The sequence below is a fragment of the Bos taurus genome, chromosome 1, assembly GCF_002263795.3.
Source record: "Bos taurus isolate L1 Dominette 01449 registration number 42190680 breed Hereford chromosome 1, ARS-UCD2.0, whole genome shotgun sequence".
Taxonomy (NCBI): domain Eukaryota; kingdom Metazoa; phylum Chordata; class Mammalia; order Artiodactyla; family Bovidae; genus Bos; species Bos taurus.
Genome location: NC_037328.1, coordinates 46,204,488 through 46,225,606, shown reverse-complemented (window position 1 = coordinate 46,225,606; position 21,119 = coordinate 46,204,488). Strand labels below are relative to the sequence as shown.

General features: G+C 39.3%; 1 non-coding gene across 1 annotated transcript; it reads left to right on the top strand.

Annotated features, from left to right (window-relative positions):
• The first annotated feature begins 16,359 nt into the window (after positions 1-16,359).
• LOC112448293 (U6 spliceosomal RNA) lies at positions 16,360-16,465 on the top strand. The gene has a single exon (XR_003036661.1). It is a non-coding gene; the product is annotated as a U6 spliceosomal RNA (small nuclear RNA).
• The last annotated feature ends 4,654 nt before the right edge of the window (positions 16,466-21,119 follow it).

Sequence of the window (21,119 nt, the reverse complement as noted above, 5' to 3'; positions counted from 1 at the left end):
CAACCCAGACCCCAGTCTTGTGCATTGGCAGGTGGGTTCTTTACCACCAGTGCCACCTGGACTAGACCTTCACCTTCACAGGCAGGGTAACTGCCACTCAGAGTTGCCAGTGGATCAAGTTAGAGCTGTTAAGTCTTGAAGATGCCTTTTGGAACAGAGACTCAATGATGGCAGCAACACAGATTATTGAAATTGTCTTTCCACCCCCAGTAATCAACAAATCTACTACATCTAAATGTTGCCCTCATTTCAATTAAACCTTTTAAAACAAAGTTCATTGGCAAATTTTAAGAATCTATTAAGTACTCAGAATGAAGATAGGTTTTCTGAAGAGAGAAATTTTATTATGCTGAAGAACTAGATTAGAGAGAGAGCAAAAAAAAAAAAAAATGGTATCATCTAAGCAGGGGTAAAAGTGGGAAAAATAAATAAATACAAAAAAAAAGGAAAAATCAGAAAAATTCTAGCACCTCTGTAATCTTCCTTTCTCCCTAATAATGATCATGGGGCCTCGTTCTTTGTCAAGAACCAGACTGTCCCAGCATTCTCCCTGGGTACTCTCTTGCTTGACTCATTTTCACCCAAGGGTAGGGAGGGAAAAATTAGAGTGAGGTGTTTGTTAGGTTTCAGCCACACTTTAAGACAGCCAGCTCACATTCTGTTTGGGTTTTGTAGCCATCTGCCTCTCCTTGGTGATTACAGGAGCCCCACTGAAACCTCCTGTTCTCTGCTCCACCTTCCCCCTGGGGCAAGAACCAATGATTCTCAGGCTAGAGCTGAGAGGCCAGTATGAAGAAGGTTTATATATGATGAAAGATGACAGGGTAATAAAGACCTGATATCTGGCTTACAGTGGGAATCCCTAAGTTAAGTTCCCCTGGACTTGAAGAGCAGCAAAATGCAAACAACCTTTTCAGATCCCATGTGTTCTTGCTGGACAAACAGGAACTTCAAATCTCACCCTCCCCAGAGTTGCTGTGTGCCACAGTCCATCCTGAACACAGGTTTCAGGTCTTTCTATATTACAACCTGATCCTGGTTGTTCCCTGACCAAGTTTTTTCTGGGGATCCCTCCCTCCTACACCAACTCCGTTAACAGAATCCAAGGCCCTCTAAGATCCAGCCCTTGCCTCATTCTCCAGTCTCATTTCTCCCCATTCCACATCTTAGACTCTTGCAAATAGGTCAACATGAAATTCTGTGTCATATCTCTACCTTTTGTGTATCTTTCTCTCTTTCTTATGTTTTACTACATAATATACCCATACTCTTGGAGAAGGAAATGGCAACCCACTCCAGTGTTCTTGCCTGGAGAATCCCAGGGACAGGGGAGCCTGGTGGGCTGCCATCTATGGGGTCGCATAGAATCGGACACTACTGAAGCGACTTAGCAGCAGCATCAGCAAACCCATACTGTCTAAAGCGTGGTCAAACCTGGTTTTTTCCTAAGTTAGAGCATTGCCAATTTCCTGGGGCAGTACGTGAATGAAGCCAGCAGGAACTGGCAGGTTCTTGCCCATTCTGATGTTGTCATATGCAAACAGCACACCTCGCTCCTTCAGATCTCACTTTTTGTGGGGAATTAGCAAAGCAATGTCTCTCTCTAGGCCATTGTGGTTGGCCTTCTTTTGCTCACAACGAAGATGATGGAGGGAGACTTAAGGCAGTGTTTTTTCTTAGTGCTCCTGAGGGGAGAGAAAAGACCACAGTCTTTCCAAAAAGTTCTAGGAAGCAAAGGCCCACGCTCTATTGAAGACACTTGCAGAACACATGGCTTGGAGCTGTGAGAGTCCTACACCAAGATCACCCCCTTCGTCTCTTCATCTCACCCCCACCATTTCTACCAAGTTTAGCATTTCATAATCACTGAATCTGAATTAAAGATTTAGCAGAAAATAATCAAGTTAGTTTGAACTTTCATTTCTTTAAGTATTTCCTTTTAGATCACAAATATTTTTAAGACACTGGAGAAAATACATGGCTTTATCTAGCAGACATTCCTAATACATTTTCTTTGCTAATATGTAAGGTGTTTGGATGAGGGCTTCCCTGGTGGCTCAGTGGTAAAGAACCCGCCTGCCAATGCAGGAGACATAGGTTTAACCCCTAGGTTGGGAAGATCCCCTGGAGAAGTAAATGGCCACCCACTCCAGTATTCTTTCGTGGAGAATCCCATGGACAGAGGATCCTAGCAGGCTATAGTCCATGGTGTCACAAAGAGCTGGGCACAATTTAGTGACTAAACAAAAGAAGGTGTTTTATATTACCAATACCATTACCAGTTACTTGAGAATTCTTCATCTTTCTAGAGTCTATCATATTTGATTCTTGAGCATATATTATTACATCTGATCCTTGCATCAGCCCAAATGTAGTATAGTCACAAATCCCCTCTATTCTGTCCCCTAAATCTCTCTCAGACTTGACTGGTCCCTCCCTTTCTCCTCTGCCTCTGCCTTAGTTCTGGCCTTTATCAGTCCTCACCTGAACTTATTATGTTATGAACTTATTATCTCATTGCCTTATATTAGCATCCTAACCAGACAAACAGCCTGCATCCTATTTTTCTTTTTCTTCCCTCTCACCACTCCCCTTTAAACTCAAAGTTTACTCTCTGCTGCTCCAGACCTTTCTAAATAACAACCCAATCCTGATATCTCTGTGATTTAATTACTTTGGAGGTTCCCTTTCAACTATACAGAGTCCAAACTCCTTTGCAAATTACACAAGACTCTCCAAAATCTGCCCCTCTTCCGTCTCTAATCTCATCTCTTACCTACCAAATCTCAACATTTTGCAATTGACTGGAGATATAATATTGTCTTATATATTGTGCCTTCATATATTTTCCTCTCTCTGGGATGCCCTTTTGTTCTTTGTCTACTTGATGACACCTATTTTTCCTTTGAGAAACAGACCTAGTGTGTCTCCTGTTCTATGGAGTCGTCCCCCACCACTCAAAGACAGAATTGACTATTCTGTCTTCTGGGTCACATCTTAACCCTACATTTATTTCTGTAATAACATTTATTGCATTGTTTTGCAATAACTTCATCATGTCACTGGCTCCCCTAGTAAGCTATGAATTCCATAAGAAGAAGGTTATCATATTGATCTTTACACACTCATTGCTTGTACAGTGCTGCTGCTGCTGCTAAGTCGCTTCAGTCGTGTCCAACTCTGTGCGACCCCATAGACGGCAGCTCACCAGGCTTCCCGTCCCTGGGATTCTCCAGGCAAGAACACTGGAGTGGGTTGCCATTTCCTTCTCCAATGCATGACAATGAAGAGTGAAAGGGAAGTCACTCAGTCGTGTCCAACTCTAGCGACCCCATAGACGGCAGCCCACCAGGCTCCCCTGTCCTTGGGATTCTCCAGGCAAGAACACTGGAGTGGGTTGCCATTTCCTTCTCCAGTGTTGTTGATTTATAAGTATTGTGTTGGTCGCTCAGTCATGTCCAGCTCTTTGCAACTCCATGGACTGTAGCCTGCCAGGCTCCTCTGTCCACAGAGTTCTTCAGGCAAGAAAAGTGTAGTGGGTAGCCATTCACTTCTCCAGGAGATCTTCACAACCCAGAAATTGAAACTGGGTGATCTATAAATCATTCTTAAACAAGTGAATAAGCAAATGAAATGCAAGGGTGGGGAAAAAGAAATAATATAGGTCTTATTATTTATTGTTTAGATTTATTTAGATTTATTATTCCCATTTAATAGGAGAAGAAGCTGGGCTAGATGCTAGTCCTACAAAACTGAAGGCACTTAAGCAGAAAGTTTAGAATCTAACAGCTATACCACAAAATAGAAGGAGACATGGGAATATAGGTATACTCAAAGATTTGTTTCCAGTTGGGAAGCTATTGGAACTATAATTATATAGATCCTTAAAGATGAATAGAATTCAACACAAATAAAGAGGGCCACATTAAAACTTCTCTGGAATGAAGGATAATAAGTACAAGTCGATGAGAATAAGGAGCAATATAAGCAAAAGCATAAGGCTAGTAAGGATGGAGGGAAGGTCATGTAGTTCTTGTCACCAGAGTTCTTGCAGTATCATGGCAAGTACATCTATAAAGTTAGATGGAGCTCAGTCAGGCAGGGCCTTGAACTTTTGACTCTGCCAAAGGCAGCATTGGGATCAGCAAATCACTGTTTGTTATTAAATGCTCTTTATAAAACAAGAAACACGAGATGGGAGAGTTGCTCATATTCTTGATTCATGTTTTAGCACAATGATGTTACTCAGCCCAGTCATCTACTTCACTTGGCTTCAAAGAGCTTTCAGCCTTACCATAAATCAACTCCACTCTAAGTAGCAAAACTTAACACCCTTGACAGTATTTAAAAGGTTCTGAAAAAGTGAAATTCCAAAATCTTAAACCTGTCAGTAGTGTAGAAACATGCTTTCATTTTGAAGGAAATTGGCTGCATTTGGATATATAAATTCAGGTATGTGTGCCAAAAAGGGAGAAGGCAATGGTTGCCCGGAAAATCCCATGGATGGAGGAGCCTGGTAGGCTGCAGTCCATGGGGTCACTAAGAGTCAGACACAACTGAGTGACTTCACTTTCACTTTCCACTTTCATGCATTGGAGAAGGAAATGGCAACCCACTCCAGTGTTCTTGCCTGGAGAATCCCAGGGACGGGGGAGCCTGGTGGGCTGCCGTCTATGGGGTCGCACAGAGTCGGACACGACTGAAGCGACTTGGCAGCAGTGCCAAAAAAGAAAGTAATATTACAGATAATGGTCATGCCTGTGTTGTTTACTGTTCTTCATCAGACCCAGGAGGCCAAAAGTATGGTTACAAGCCACATGTGGCTATCATCTACCTAAAATATGGCTAGTTCAAGTTGACTTGTTAGTAAAATGCACATTGAATTTTGAAGCCTTAGTAAAAAAAAATTACAGTATCTAAATAATTTTATGTTGAAATGATATTATACACATATGTTAACATTTACCCCCCAAAATTTAAAAATTAAAAAAGTAACTACACTTTACTTGCTTTATATGGGTACATATAAAGTGTGTTTGAATCTGTGACAAAAGAGAATAACGGAATGGAAAAACAATACATTGAGTGCGAGTTTTTATATAGTTCTCAATTGACACCCATAGTCTCTTACTCTTACTTAAAACAGTATCTGTCATTCAGCCACCAACCTAAACCAGAGTAATGATTTAACTTGCAAAATAATAATGAAGCACAACAGGACCTGCCTTTTCCCTCAATACTTCCCAATCCTATTAATATAAAGAATGATTTTCAAATTTTATAGAGTACCATAGTTTTTGTTAGTATCATTGTTATTATTATTATCTTAGCCTCTTCTGTGACAAAAAGAGAAAAATATTTACCAATCTCTCAGGAATGTTATAGAATTTCAGAAATTTATGTAGCTAAAGCTACACCTCCATCAGGTTGAGCCACACTGTTCAATGAGCTTTTCTTTTAGAATTAAGTAAAGTCAGCTGCATAAAACCATAGCCCATGCTTTAAATAGCACTTTATTACATAAATTCATCTCACAACCACAACAAGGAACTGACAGAATAGCCTTTGTTTTGTCAACAATTTTTTTTTTCCACAAGTTGAGCAGCAAGGTTATAAAATAGCCTTCAGGGAATCTCATTAGCAAGATTACAGACTCATGTGGATTGCAAACTTGTATTCAAATTATCTTTTGTTTTAGTAGCTCCAATGTTCTCTTTTTCTGTATTGTATAATATATTTCCTTCTCTTTTTTTTTTTTTGGATACTCAGCAGTTTCTTTACTACTAAGACAATTTCCCTTTTCTGACCAACCTAACCCGAGAAGGCAATGGCACCCCACTCCAGTACTCTTGCCTGGAAAATCCCATGGACGGAGGAACCTGGTAGGCTACAGTCCATGGGGTCGTGAAGAGTCAGACACGACTGAGGGACTTCACTTTCACTGTTCACTTTCATGCATTGGAAAAGGAAATGGCAACCCACTCCAGTGTTCTTGCCTGGAGAATCCCAGGGACGGCAGAGCCTGGTGGCTGCCATCTCTGGGGTCGCATAGAGTCGGACACAACTGAAGCGACTTAGCAGCAGCAGCAGACCAACATAACACAGGCATACATATAACTATATGAGAGACTCCATAAAGTACTGCCCTCATTAAAACAATGCCTGGAATCAAGACTTTTGGAATGCAGATTACCAGTCAATACAAGACCTTTCTCTGAAAAGGAGGCAATATTGTATGATAGATAAAGCAGAGCATTAATAAAAGATAAGATCAACCCTGTCAACATCTGATATTATTTACTCTACCATTTCTCCTAACGTCATTCCTTCATTCTTAGAACTGAGGTAACCTGCTAGACAGGGTTATTAGGTAAACCAAACCATGCCTACAAAATTATCTAGTAAAGAAGTTTATCTGTGCTATTGTCATGATTATAATAAGAAGTTATCAAGTCTAGGTACCCTTCCCATGAAATATTCATAGGGCAGGAGACTGGGAGCTGGAGAGAGCAAGGAAAGCAGTGGTCAAGCTGTGGAAATGACTGGGACCAGAAAGGGAAGGTGAAAGTTAGACTTCGGAAAGAAATGCTAGGGAGACAATAATGTTGACCACCAAAAGTTGGTGTGAAAGAGAAAAAGCAAGTAAAGTGTAGTTACTAAAAATGAATTTGCACAAAACATGAAGACTTCTGTCTGCATGTTTTAAATGAACTTATCCTTTTAAGAATGTTTGCCATAGATGCAAACATTGTCATTGGAGCTTGATCTTTTTAAGACAATATCAAATAATGTAGTTGTTTGCCCACACATGCTTTTGCCAAAGCAGAGACAGACAGGATGCTATCTACGAAGAGAGATGCCTCAGGTTGTTTGCTTTTAACAGACTCACCTTTATCTACTCCTCCAAATTAGATTTGTTTTTCCTTCTCAGTGTTAAACCAGTTGCATGTCTGTCCTACTTTGGAAGAGTACAATCAGTAACACAAAATAATTTTAATGTCATCACAAAAATTGCTACTTGCCCAAGCAAAGGTATATAATTTATTGTCTCTACTGTATATCATCTATGTTCCACATGTGTTATCATTCAGGCCATGCAAGTTACATTTTATAGGGAGAACACAAAGATTTGAAAGATTGAATGACATATTCAAACAGCCAGGAAATTCTCACTCTCACTCTACAGTGAATGGCTCCAATGCCAACACTGTTTGGCAGACAAGAGAGGTTATGCAGGACTTTCTGTTCTACCCAAGTAATTCCTTGGCCAAAAACTTGAGTAAACTATTTGGCCTTGGTGATAGCTGGTGTTGATGTATTGCACTCGAGAGAGGCAGAAGCAAGTCAGAGGTGCTCACCCATCTTTGCATTTGAACTTCAGTGACTTATCAAGGAAAATAGCTGGATTATCCTTGTCTATCAATATGAAGCTAGACAACCACTTGAGAGAGAAGGATAAAGGTGATTCCAGGGGCTAAACCTGGTATCTCTAAGGTTCCTTCCTTCCTGTAAGAAGACCCTGATTTTAACATCCTTTTCTAGTTTTCCAAACTTAAGGATAATTATGTCTCATTATTTTAAGAACAGTAAAATTTCCACTAATTCCTTCTACCAGAAATGAGAATGTAGAAGACTAAAAATTGCTCATTTGTTTCATGAGATCATTTCAAAAAGAAACTACAGCAATCCCCTGCCTTCGTGATAGCTAATAGTCAGTTTCCTGAGATGTGCTGAAGGGTTTCCACCTTCTGCTACAAGGTTCAGGTGTGCTGTCTCCATTTCCTGATCTCCCAAGATCAAAATAGCACTGGAAAGTGGTTGCTTAAAAAGTCTCTGTGAGGAACTTCCCTGGGGTCCTTTGGCTAAGACTCCGTGCTCCCAGTGCCAGGGGCCTGGTCTAGTTCCCTGATCCCAAAGGCCGCAACTGAGGACCCTACCTGCCAAAACTAAGACCCGGTACAGCCAAATAAATAAATAAATAAATAAAATTCTTTCTTTAAAGTATCTGTTAAAATGTCATGCTTCTCAAGCATGCTAAGTCACTTCAGTCATTTCCGACTCTGTGTGACCCCATAGATGGCAGCCCACCAGGCTTCCCCATCCCTGGGATCCTCCAGGCCAGAACACTGGAGTGGGTTGCCATTTCCTTCTTCAAAGCATGAAAGCGAAAAGTGAAAGTGAAGTTGTTCAGTCGTGTCCGATTTAGCAACCCCATGGACTGCCGCCTAGCAGGCTCCTCCATCCATGGGATTTTCCAGGCAAGAGTACTGGAGTGGGTTGCCATTGCCTTCTCCATCTCAAGCATAGTACTTGTTATTTATTATTCAACTTAAGTGAAAATCCTCAGCTGCGACCACTCTTCTGCCTCCCCACCACACACTCCTAAGTCCAGAGCTTATAAAGAAAAGTGCCACACATATGGAGACCAAGCCTAACTTTTAGAGACCTGAACCAAACTTGGAGAACTTGACCAACCTTTTGAAATTCAACTCATTAAAAAAAAAAAAAAAGGTTAAGTGATAAGACATCCACATATCTGTTCATCTCTGCAGGCAGCTGTGTATCTCTTATCACTACTCTGCTCCAATTCCATTTGTGCAACCACCATGTCAAACATGTCCAAACTTTGGGTTGGCACTAGGCTGTTAACGATGAGGTAAGTCAAAGCAGGAGGGTGTGAAAATGTAAACTCAGTTCACTGCACAGGGAATCCGCTGTGCGGTGCTGATGCACGGTACTCCAGAGATGCTCCACAAACTCTGTTCAGAGGATGCTTATCCCAGCAGAATTTAAGCTCAGAACTTCTGGGTCACTCCTGATGCTTCTCTTCAGCCTGAGTCCTTCTTGGTTTCCATCTTTGCTTTCTGCTCATGGGTGTTTTCCACAAAATCAAATGTACTTCCAGACATTGAAAACAGATGAGGTTTGGGGCAAAAAGTGCCAGTGTTTTGGAACCTGTTTCAATAAAGGCACATTAGTCTGTCAACAAACTCAGAATGCTGAGGATGCCTTTCAGAAGGATAATATCCAGTTTGGCTCCAACCATCCAAGAAAAAGAGTTTTTCATCTTTGTGCATCAGAATCATCCAGAGAGATTATTTAAAGTATAGCTTCCAACGGTCCCCTCCAAGTGTACTGAACTGCATGCAGTCTTCAGGGGTATAAGCCAGGAATATCTTTCTAGAAAGTTGCCCAGCTGATCCTACTGTAAAATGCAGATTTGAGAAACATTGGTGGGGCCTAAATTGGTCTTATGAAAATTTGAAACCATGGTGCTAATCATTTCTTTACAACTTGAATTTGTCCTAGACTATGCAATTGTCCTAACAGGTGACAGCTGCCTTTCCAGAAGGTTCCAAGTTTATACTTGTGGGCATGCAACGGGGATGAAGCAAATACCTACCTAGACCATAAACCTGGTTTGATGAGATGAAAATACAGAATATTCCTCCCTTCTCTCACCTGCCCTCACTCCTGACCAACAGCTGGCTGGTTACAAATGTGGGTACTTTATTGATAAGAATCATATCCTGTGTCAGTGTTTGTTTGTTTGTTTTAATTACATGACAGCATTGGTTGTACAGAATTTTTTAGAGGATTTAATGTCCTCACTCTACTTCAATGGCAAATATGTTGAACCCAAACACCTGAGGACTAAGATTTTTAGGGTAGCAGCTCATAAAGTTAATATGACACTGAATATAACAGATAAAGAGCTGAGTAACAGTGTGACCTGTAGCCAGTCCAGACCTGAGCTCAGTGATGGCTCTGACTTTAGCTAAGTGATAGCTTAGTGATAGCTAAGCCTCAGTGGAGAGGAAGTTCAAAGACAGTTAGCCACTAATGGGAAATTCATGTTCACTTTCGACATACCCTGTTTTTCCCTTTTTTTACTGCTACAATTGCAAGTTGAGTTTCTACACGCAAGCAGACAGCCATGGGTAAGCCCAATTGAAATAACGCCAACAGACCAGGTCACACAGAGAAAGATGCATAGTGATTGAACGAAAGCCAGAGAGAACTTCATGTGGCCCCACAAATAGAATCAGCAGTGTCTCGTGAAATGGGAGAGTACTTGGTCAAAAATTTTCCAAAAACTTCAAAAACTAGATAAATTTAAAACAGGTTTAAAGTAAGTTATTAAAGTGTAAATATAATAATACAGTAAAAACTTTATTCATTGTTGTATTCAGCAAATGTGCATTGAGCACCTGCTATATGTGAGGCTCTGTGCCAAGCACTGAGAACTCAAAGGGAATCAAGAGATAGACTTGATCTCAAAGAGCTTTGTTTCTAGGAAATGGGAGATAAATATGTGAGCATGGGTTTGCAATAAGGAATTATGGGTGTTATGGCAAGTGGGTGGATAGGTGACTGTGGGGACAAAAAGAGGGAATAAAGAACAGTTAACTGGTCTTTGAGAAGAATGCCTTTGAGAAGAGCCAGCCTGTATTGAGTCTTTGATAATGAGTAGATACAGTGAGGAAAGTCTTTCTGGGAAGTGTGAACAAAAGCATAAGGACATAAAACCTATTTCACATTTGGAAAATGCCAAATAGTTTGGGACCACTAGAACATCACAGAATACAAGGTACAAGATCCAATAGGGATAATTCTGCAGAAGTAAGCAGGGGACCCCATGAAGAGCTGTGAATGTTTTGCTGAGGCTCAATAAGGTACCAATGAAGAGTTTTAGGTCTTAGAGGCTCAGAAAGTTGCTCTGGAGAAAAGGTAGAGATTAAACATAAGCAAAGGAGTATTTTGTTGCTATTCAGTCACTCAGTCATGTCTGACTCTTTGCAACCCCATGGTCTGCAGCACGCCAGGCCTCCCTGTCCATCACCAACTCCCAGAGCTTGCTCAAACTCATGTCCATTGAGTCAGTGATGCCATCCAACCATCTCATCCTCTGTCATCCCCTTCTTTTCCCTGCCCTCAAACTTTCCCAGCATCAGGGTCTTTTCTAATGACTCGGCACTTCGCATCAGGTGGCCAAAGTATTGGAGTTTCAGCTTCAGCATCAGTCCTTCCAATGAATATTCAGGGTTGATTTCCTTTAGGATTGACTGGTTTGATCTCCTTGCAGTCCATGGGACTCTCAAGAGTCTTCTCCAACAAAACGTGGTCCACTGGAGAAGGGAATGGCAAACCACTTTAGCATTCTTGCCTTGAGAACCCCATGAACAGTATGAGAAAGCAAAAAGATGTGATACTGGAAGGAGTACTGGAGGCATGGGAACTAGTATGGAGGCCATTGCACTAATCTGGACAAATCAGGAAGGCAGGGGTAGTTTTTCATTGACTAATGGGCTTCCCTGGTGGCTCAGACAGTAAAGAATCTGCCTGCAATGAGGGAGATCCAGGTTTGATCACTGCATCAGGAAGAATCCTGGAGAAGAGAATGGCTGCCCACTTTAATATTCTTGCCTGGAGAATTCCATGGACAGAGGACCTTGGTAGGCAATAACCCATGGGGTCGCAAAGAGTCAGAGACAACTGAACAACTAACACTTTGACTTTCAGTGAAGTAGAGATGCATACAGATGCCGGAGCTGCTAAAAAAGTAGAAATAACATGCCACTGACAAAAATGCCAACTGGCCTAGTGTCTCTCTTCTTACTCTTTCAAGTAGTCAAGTTATTGGTTTAAATAACTCCATGTGGGACATAATGGGTGCAGCAACAGTCTAGAAGTAATTTTATTTCTCTGATAAAGTATTCAGGAGTGTTAAGGAGCAGTAAGATAACTGAAATTAGACAAGGAAGGAAGCAAAAGGAAAGAGCCAGGTTAATATAAAATAAGCAATGCTCAGTATTTGCCAGAGAGTAAGGGTTGTGGGTAGAGTTTGACTACAAAGGGTTAGCAAGAAGAATAGAATTGCTGAATCGTTGGTAGTGCTATTTTCAGCTTTTTAAGGAACTTCCTTATTGTTTTCCATAGAAGCTGTACCAATTTACATCCCCACCAAAAGTGTAAGAGAGTTCCCTTTCCTCTACATCCTACCCAGCCTTTGTTATTTGTAGACTTTTCTTGGTGACGCCATTTTGACCACTGTAGTTTTGACTTGCATTTCTCTGATAATCAGCAATGTTGAACGTCTTTTCATGTGCCTATAGGCCATCTGTATGTCTTTTTTGGATAACTGTCAATTTAGGTCTTCTGCCCATTTTTTGGTAAGGTTTTTTGTTGTTATTGAGATGTATGAGCAGTTTGTATATTTTGGAAATTGCCTTTGTCAGTTGCACATAACTCTTTACTTTTGCAAAAAGTATATCAAAAAGAATAAATTTTACTATATGTAATTTTTTTAATTGGAGGAAAAGGCCAAAAAGAACTTTTGCAATTCTCAAAAGTAAATAAGTTTATAGCAACATGAGAAGAGTCACTTGCTCTTGGACATTCGTTCATTCATTTAACAAATACACATTGAGCACATAACCAGAAACTGTGCTACATGTTGAAGACATGGTGGGAAACAGGCCCCATGGAGCCTACAGTCTAGTGGAAAAGACATCCATTAAATATTTCTGTAAATTCAATTATGATTGTGATAGCAAGAAATAAATAAGAAAAAAAAAAAAAAGAGAAATAAGAACACATTATGAAAACACCTGAGAGGTATCCTTGAAATACTGATATTGACATTAAATCCTGAAAGATAAGATTGAGTTGATTTAAGATGAAGAGGGGTGGGCAATCAAGAGAAAGAACACCATTTAGGAAGACCCTGAGGCAGGAGCCCTCACCTATCCACACACACTCTCACATGCTCACATGTGCTCACCAATACCATCACAAACTCACCTACTCATTTACACATGAATACACTCTGTGCTTCTGAGATCCTTTATGCTGTGTAACATTTCTATGATAGAAACTGGAAAAGGCTTTTCATCTACCACTTACCAGATGTGTCACCTCAAGAAAGTTTTTTTAACCTATTAATACCACAATTTTCTCATCTCTAAACAGGATTATTAATTAGTCATTTTAATATTCAGGTTAGTAATTAGGACTTAAAGACTGGGTTATTATAAAGAATAAATTGGTTAATAAAAATAAAGCCTTAATAAGAACACCTAGAGCATTAAGTACTCACTAATAGTAATTTGTTATTGCTATCACTACTACTATCCAATTATTTTTAGAAAGCTTCTTTTTATTTCTTAAAGAGATGGCTCTTGGGCTCCATTTCTGGAAACAGTGTAGAAGAACTACACTCGACCCATCACATTAACTTCCTACGTGTAGGGCCTTGAGCCATCGGATGGGATTCATGACTATTAAAAATGCTTTTTCAGTGCAAAAAGAAGCTTTGGGGTCTCTTTGGGGTTAAATCCATTCATCTTTACCTTATTTAATCCTTAACAGCACATCTTATAAACTTTCACTTCCAGATATGGAGCAATGTTGGAATAGCCCTTCTGCTATAAACAATAAAGTTGGAGCTAGCACATAAAGCCATTGTTTTTAGACAATGGACATTTTTTAAAACACTGTATTTAGACAATAGGAAACACAACACTGTGAGCCTTGAGAGAGGAGAAATAAAGTGAGCACTGTGATTTCCCTGGATCTTTACCTGGGCACAATTGCCCAACCATGACATAGCAAACTAGAATTCAACAGAGCACAATGGTCCTGTTGAGTGGAAGAGGCAGAGGTCAGAGCTGAGGAAAGCTGAAGCAATCAGAATCTGCAGGGCAGGGCACCAGAAAGTAAAGGAGGTATGTTGGGGATAGAGAGAAGGGAGAGAGCCAGAACTTGTGCAGAAGTTTCTCTACGAGTCCTTGCCTTAAAGCTAAGATGCACATGCCCATGGCAAGAGTACCTGAGGCTTGTAGTAACTATAGAAAACAGTCACCATAGAGACAAGAACAGAATAGACATACTAGATACCAAACAGTGCTAGAAGACATGGACGTTCTGGCAAGGTCCACCCAATAACTACCCTAACAAAGTCTAAAACCAAGCCTTTAAAAGATCTGCAGTGAAAACTGAATTTAGAAGTTGAGACCCACAATAATTGAGGGGCTTGGGAAACATATTGAGTTTTCCAACAAGTGTCCTCTAGCAAAGAATAAAAACAAGCCTACAGGGTGCCAGGTAATCAATCAGTAAATGAGCTGCATAATAGAAGAAACAGTGACACTTCTTAAAGGAAGATAACAAAAGTCCAGAACCTGTACAATGCACCACCACCAACGTGCAGTACATAATTCTAAAGATTACTAGATGTGCAAAAAACAGCAAAGTGACCCAGAGTTAAGGGGAAAACTCCAGTCCCAAAATTACTGAGATGATGTTTTTAGAAAATAAGAGTTTTTTAAGCAACTGCTTAAATATGTTCAAAAAATTAAGCTGATAGGGACATCATGAGTTAAAATGTAAGGACTCTGCTGAGAAATGTAAACTATAAAGAAGAGCTGAATGGAAATTTTAGAACTTAAAAATTACAATGCCAAAAAAATATCACAGTAGGTCAGAAAGGAGAGGGAAATAGTCACTGATGAACTTGAATATAGGAAGGCAAATCTATAGCAATCATCCAAGCTAATGAATAAAGAGAAAATATTTTGAAGAAAAATAAGTAGATCCCTAGAGACCCATAGGACAGCAGAAAATAGCCTAAATACGTGTAATTAGAGGCCCTGAAGAAGAAGAAGGTGAAAAATGAGGCAAAATAGACTTCTTAAAGAAATGTCAAAAAGGCAAGTTACAAGTTGAGAGAAGTTTCTTTAGTACATATATGACAGTGGGCTTATATTCAAAATATAGTTCAAAAGTTTTATAACTTGATAATAATGATACAATCTAATTATTTTTTGATGAGCAGAAGAACTTGAACAGGCACTTCACCAAAGATACCCGTGTGGTGATGAGCACAAGAAGAGATGTTAAACATCATTAATTATCAGGAAATTGTAAATTAAAGCTATGATCAGATACCACTACATATCCATTGGAAAGATACTACCACACACCCTTTCAAAAGGCTGACAATACCAAGTATTGAGGAAGACTGAGAATAGCATCTTCTCTCGCTATTGAGACTGGAAAATGGTGCAGTCACCTTGGAAAAACAGCTGGACAGTTTCTTTTAAAGTTAAACATACTTATCACATCAACCAGCTATACCACCCCAAAGTATTTACCAAAATGAAATAACCTACTTCCACCCAAAGACTGCCCATAGCAATTTTATTCATAATAGCCCAAAACTGAGACAATTCAAACACCCACCAATAGGCTAACAAATTGTGTTATTAATACAATTAAATACTACTCAGCAATAAAAAATATGAATTACTAATAAATACAACCTTGTGAATGAGTCTCAAAAACATCATGCTGAGTGAAAGGAACTCAATACAAAGGATATGTGTACTGTCTGATTCCATTTGTATGTACACTAGAAAAGGCAAAACTCATCTATACTGACAAAAATGAAATCAATGGTTGCCTGAAACTAGCTGAAAGAAGAGACTGATTGCAGAGGTTGTGTATGAGGGATCTGTGAGAAAATGAGCTGTACCTTGATTATGATGATGATATGAGTGTATACATTTACTTAACTATACACTTAAAATATATGCATTTTATTGTATGGAAATTGTACCCCACAAAGTTAACTTTTAAAGTAATATTTGCATAACTCTTTAAATTAGAAGGCTTGTTTTCATCGTTACCCTATAATGAGTCATTCAGCAATAAACTTTGTAAGGAACAAGTTCTTTTTGAATCATTCACAAGCACCCCAAATGAATATGTAACCATTCATTTTTGTTACATATGCGTGGCTGGAGAAACTTAAGCTTGTTAAACTAATAATAATAAAACCTGCCCATCATCTCTGATTCTAAGCTGCAGAAGAAACTGTAACTTCAGTTCTCAAATTTCTAAGCATCCTCAGTAACTATTTGTTGACCAGTTCTTAAAGTGAGTGTCTGGATTTATTTTATAAACAAGGTCTCCTACCATCTAATATCTTGGCTGCTGCAGAGTTTAGGGGAATACTTCTAGAAAACACCGGTCTTGCAGCAAACAGAGAGAGTCTGCACAGTGAACCAATGCTACTAATGGTCAGAGAGACTGTCCTAATCACCCCCCTCAAGCAGCCTCTTATAGGACCTTCTTATAGACTTTTTTGCTCAAGGACCCTCTTATAGACTATTTTGAAAACGTGGGCAATAGGCAAGATGGACTTTCTTTTCCTTAAAATTTTCCTACAGGTAGTGGGAAATTGATGGACAAAAGGGCACTGCTAAGCCTGTGCAGTGACCATGTGTGTTAAAACGAGTGCTTCAACTTACTGGAACACCTCCCTTACTGATTTGGAGCCTTGATAAGAATAGCAGGATGCTTCACTTCAGCAGTACATACACAAAAACTGGAACCATACAGTAAAGATTTTCACGGCCCTTGAACAAGGATGACACAAATTCATGTAGTGTTCTATGTATTTACATGTGGAATAAAAAAAAAAAAAAACTCATATAAAAAGAGAACAGATATGTGGTTACCAGAGGCGAGAAGTGGGAGGTAGGAGAATTGGGTGAAAGTGGTCAAAGTTACAAACTTTCAGCTAAAAGATAAATAAGTAGTAAGGATATAATGTACAACATGATGACTGTAGTTAACACTATTGTATACTTGAAAGTTGCTGAGAGCATACATCCCAAAAGTTCTTACCTCAAGGGAAACCAAAAACTTTATAACCATATAAGGTGATGGATGTTAAGTAAACCTGCTGTGATAGTCATTTCACAACTTACATATGTCTAGTCATTATTCTGTACACTTTAAACTTATATAGTTCTGTATGCCAATTATACCCCCAATAAAACTGAAACCAAAAAAAAAAAAAAAAAGGAAGAACAGCAGGAAATGTACAAAAGTTCACTACAAGCTCACAGTTCCACAGGTCAAAAGTCTGGGCGGGCTTGGCTGTATTCTCTGCATGGAGCTTCACAAGGACAAAATAGTCAATTGGGATGAGCTCTTATCTGAAGGCTCTAAGGAAGAATCTGCTTCCAAGCTAATTCAGGTTGTTGGCAAAATCCACGTCCTTGGGCATGTGAACTGAGATCCCGTTTTCTTTCTGGATATCTAGAAACTACCTGAATTTCTTAGCTTGTGGGCACCTTCCTCTGTCTTCAAAGTCAATAACTGTGGGTTGAATCCTTCTTAGACTTAGAATCTCTCTGACTCCCTCTTCTGTGACCAGCCAAAGAAAACTCTATGCTTTTAAAGTGTTCAGGTGCACCTGAACAGTCTCCCTAGTTTAAGGTCAACTGATTAGCAACCTTAATTACAACTGAAAAGTTACTTTTCCCATATAACATAATATAATCACAGGAGTAACACCAGGGGTAGAGGTCATGGGCATCTAGAATTCTGTCTACCATACTGACACTTCATTTGTCCAGCATTATTTACCTTCGTTGTATCCCTAATGATAGCCTTCATTCAAACATTTTAAAGATGTTTTTAAAAACAAATGCTGCTAGTAAGTGATTAAGAATCCACTTTCCAGGTTACAATGATTAAGACTGTGATAACATTAAAAATATCAGATTTAAGGTTATAGGAACTCAGTTTAAATTCCAAGAGTTCAGACATGAGAGAAGTCAGTATGACCTGGGGAAAGGTTCATAAAGGAAGTGGCAGTCAAGCAGAGCTTTCAAGGATCCACAGAAGTTGGGTAGGCAAGAGCATGACTACAGACAGAAATAAACAAAGCCTCTGATGAGCAGCAAGGAGACCTACCTGATAGCTTTTGGAGAACAACAGAAGATAAGGTTAAACAGTTGAGGGAAGTTAAAGATGGCTTTGTGAACCAGGACAAGAATTTGCACTTGATTTAGTGAGCAACACTGAGCCTTTGAAAACTTTTTAAGTTTCTGTAAGAGTATGCTAAATGGTGGAAAAGGCAATGGCACCCCACTCCAGTACTCTTGCCTGGAAAATCCCATGGACGGAGGAGCCTGGTGGGCTGCAGTCCATGCTAAGGGTCGGACACGACTGAGCGACTTCACTTTCACTTTTCACTTTCATGCATTGGAGAAGGAAATGGCAACCCACTCCAGTGTTCTTGCCTGGAGAATCCCAGGGACAGGGGAGCCTGGTGGGCTGCCGTCTATGGGGTCGCACAGAGTCGGACACGACTGAAGTGACTTAGCAGCATGCTAAATGGTTGGAAATCTGGGGATTGGTGAGAAAAATGAGATCAGAGAAAGAATAATTACAAAGCTATCAGGGACAAAAATTGCTGATCCATTAGAGATACACACTGACTTTCTATGATGAGTGTAGTAGGCTTTAACTCCAGAAAAAAATAAGGGGGAAGAATGGCAAAATATTTACAATTGATGAAGCTTTATGCCAGATATGAGTGTTCAATATAATATTCTCTTTACTTTTGAGTATATTTGAATTTTTCATAGTAAAATTATTTTTTTAAGTCTATTGTAGTAATCCGGGAAAACCTAAACATGGGTGGTGGCAGGAAAGATAGAAAAAAATTGACTAATTCAATATACATTTGTCCTTGATAACAGATTTAACAATTGCGGGAAGAAACAAAACTGACTCATTCTATAGCTTTGGAAATAGTATAATGGCATAATAGAGAACCTGTTAACTGTCTATAAATTCCTGAGCTTTAAACAATGTATGGCCTGGCCTGTATGATTGGAGTATGTATGGAAATTAATAAACAGTATAATAAACAATGTAAGTTAAATTTCTGTCTATAGATCTCTTTCTCTGTCTTCTGCATCACATGAAAAAACTGGACATATTTTCACCAAATTTAGAGGGTTTGTTTGGAAAAATCTACCTGTCTAATGTAGCCCTATTTGCTCTATACAAAAAATCATTTTGTGAGACCCTAGACGAGTCTCATTCATTTATTTTTATACTTAAAGTAATATAGTATATTATTTTTCAACTCTCTACAAGTTGAGTCCAGAAATTTACCTTTTTAAAAAGTTTTCCAGGAGTCTGGAAAGATTTGCATAGAACCCAAAAGATTTAAACGTTTGCTTGTTTTCCCAAGTGATATATTTAAAATTTTCTTCAGAAAGACATAAGAAGTCACACCAGACAAAATTGCTGTCCTTAAGATTAATAATTCTCACTTCCATATGTGCAAGAGCCTTTTAAAAAGGATAATTTTTTGACAATTTTAAAGTAACTCTGGAAGGAACCCTTCTTGGGAATAGTGGAGAGATAGGCTTTTTAAAAAAAATGAATGAAAGTGATATCCAATGTAAAAAACATTTGGAGCCAATCCGAAAAGACGGATCTCAGTGGGCAGGCTCCCACTGGGATAATGGCCTAAACAAGAAACTTAAGTGCAGAGAGAGGAGCAGCTCACCTGCAGGGCAGTGAGGTACCTGAGGCTTTCAGGAGAGCCAGTCAAGAGGGATTCCACACTTTCATGCAAGTACTTAAAACTAAAATCCTGCCTGAGAAGAGACACTGGCTGCACTCACAGAGAGAAGGCCATGTGAATTAGGATACCATGAATTAAGAAAATAAACAGCAATTTCAAACTTAAGCCCCAAATCAATTAAGCTAAGAAACCTAGTAGCATTTCACAATCTGAAATTTGTCCCTATTGTCAAGCCCAAAGATACTAAGCTGTTCCAACAAGAAATGCATGCTGGATCTAATTACCAAGTCCACAGAACTACTGAAATCTTTATTCAGATTAACAGGCAGAATCCTTTCCACTTAAAAAAAATAATATTTAGGCCTAAAAAAGTACATTTCAGTGGAACTTGGCAAAATAGATCGATATTTCCTTTCTGAAACCATGGCTTTCCTTGAGTTGAGTTTTCACTTTCAAGTCTGCAGTTTCCAATGAGTGCCTATTCTGGTATTATCATTATAAGGTCAGTTGGTCTAAAATACAGGCATTTAATTTGTGATCATGTTGCTTCTCACATGGGCAACTCTAGGTAGTGTGATCCAAGGTGGAGAGGAGCAGGTTTATTCATACATGTGCCAGAGGGTAGAATGACTAATGATTGTCAGAGAAGATTTGTTGTAAGTTTCAAACAATGGAAGTTCTTTAAATCATTACAATAATTTTTAGAATTTTATCTCAATAATTATTTTATGGTTTCTATTAAAGTTTATCAATGGTCAATGAGGTTCCTGGTCAATGCCAAGCATTATAGTTAATAAATAAAATGGAGATGATGTAACATCCATTAAATCAATAATTGTGTGGAAGAGATCCACATAGATTCTGAAGACAAACTACAGAATTGCTCAAAAATAGGTATTCAACTTAATCACTTTGAGAGAAATAATAGTAACAGAAAAGAATATAAAGCTTCTTTTGCTAGGTTAAATTTAGTGCCCCACCCCCAAAAAAGATATAAACATCATAAACCTCAGAACCTATGACTATGATCTCAACTGGAAAAAGTCTTAGCACATGTAATTAAAGAATCTCAAAATGAGGTCGTCACGGATTATCTATCTGGGCCTTAAATCCAATGACAAGTGTCCTTATAAGAGACACCCAGTGGAGAACACAGGGAGGGGAGAAGTCCATGTGAAGACGGAGGCAGGGATTGGAGTCACACTGCCACACGCCAAGGAACGCACGGGGCTGCCAGAAACTGAAAGAGGTGAGGAAGGACTCTTCTCTATAGCCTTTGGAAAGAGCATGGTTCTTAGAAACCTTGATTTCAGATGCCTGGCCTCCAGAATTGTAAGAGAATAAATTTCTCTGTTCTGGTGGCTTAAGTCACCAAGTTTGTAATTTGTTACACAATCCTAGGAAACTAATACACCTAAGAATTAAAAGCCAGATGACCTTAGGAAAGTGTTTTCTGGGAGCAAAAAAACCAGTTTAGCTGACTCCCGACCTCTCCTTCAAAGCTAGTTTCTACAACACAGGACCCAACACGTCTGGCACACAGCAAGCCCTCATCAGTTTGCCACCTCATCCCCATAGGCATTTCAGCAACCCATTCTGTTACCACCACAGAGCTACGGCCCAGTCACAGCTACTCTCCAAAATCTGCATTTCCTAATTAATTTAGACTAAACTGTGCACTAGAATCATCTTCACTTGTACCTGCTGGAAGCCTTAAAAA